The following is a 1516-nucleotide window of genomic DNA, read 5'->3' on the forward strand; positions in this document are numbered from 1 at the left end:
TCAGTCATCGATTCTTTACATTGGGAAATCGACTGTGAAAGCCTCGTAGAGAATGAAGAATATGAACAAGCTTATATTCAATATGAGGTAAAATATAATACCATAAAAAAGGCACTAAACAATAAAATGTGCTCGCTCTCATTTAGAGAGAAATCAACGCCGCATCTGGACATACCAACGTTCAGCGGAAATTTCCAGCAATGGATTTCTTTTAAGGATTTATTCAATGAAACCATACATAGCAATAATTCATTACCGAATGCTCAGAAAATGCAACACTTAAAAATAAATTGAGAGGAGAAGCGTCGAAATTAGTACAGCACTTGACCATAAGTTCCGATAACTATCAAATTTGTTGGGATATTCTAAACCATCGATATAACAATATGAGAATTATATTTAACTCTCATATTCAAATTATTTTATCGATGCCTAGTATGCAACAACAATCAGCTGGGCAAATAAAGAAAATACATGACACTACCAAAGAGTGTCTCAATGCCATTAAAGCCATGGGGGTTAACATAACGTCTTGGGATCCTCTTATAGTGTATATACTATCTCAGAAATTGGATACAGAAACCCACCATGATTATATTGAGTCGCTAAAGAACCCTAGAGATTTAGCAACAATTACCGAATTTCTAGATTTCCTTGAAACAAAATTTATATCATTAGAGTCTTCTCGAAGAAAACAAGATTTAATCAAGCCGAAACAATTACAATATCAAGACAACTACAGTAAAAATAGAATTTCATTCAAATCACCAAATAACAATTTTATAAATAAAACTTCGCAATTAAAACCTATTGTTGTAAACCAATCGTCAACCATACGGAATTCGCAACACCGGAAATGCATAATCTGCAATAACCAGCATGCATTGTTTCAATGTAAATTGTTTTTAGAGTCAATGCCCGAAGAAAGGCGAAAAATAATTGATAACAATGATTTATGTAAAAACTGTTTAATAAATCATTTCGGAAAAAATTGTACTTCTGAAAAAACATGTCGCTTTTGTAACGGTAGCCACAACACATTGCTACACAACGCCTACGTGACATACGCTCCATCTACTACTTGCACTAGTAAACAAAAGGAGACGCCGAAATCAAACATATGCAAGTAAAGCAAAGCAAAAGGCCACACTTAATTTTAAAATAAATAATAAAAGACAAATACCTAAGTTACAGGATCATTATGTGAATTCCAGTGAACTCATTATGATAACACCGTGGACATCCAAGAAGGAACGTATCAACATGAACAATATGCCCATTTAGTGGACAATGCGTAATTGATTAAACAAAGGGATATTGATTTAATGGTTATACGGTATCAAACCACCACCAGACCACCAGGCAGGAGGATATCTCAGATATATAAGCAATTCACAAGTGAACTCGTCATTCTCGCACCAGCTCTCTATAGTTAATACTCTCTATAGTTAAGGTCGTAGATTAAGTAAAAATTGTAATTTATTTAAATAAATTATTTTTTTAAAAGTAATCTCGA

This window comes from Zerene cesonia, chromosome 10 (assembly GCF_012273895.1).
Source record: "Zerene cesonia ecotype Mississippi chromosome 10, Zerene_cesonia_1.1, whole genome shotgun sequence".
Taxonomy (NCBI): domain Eukaryota; kingdom Metazoa; phylum Arthropoda; class Insecta; order Lepidoptera; family Pieridae; genus Zerene; species Zerene cesonia.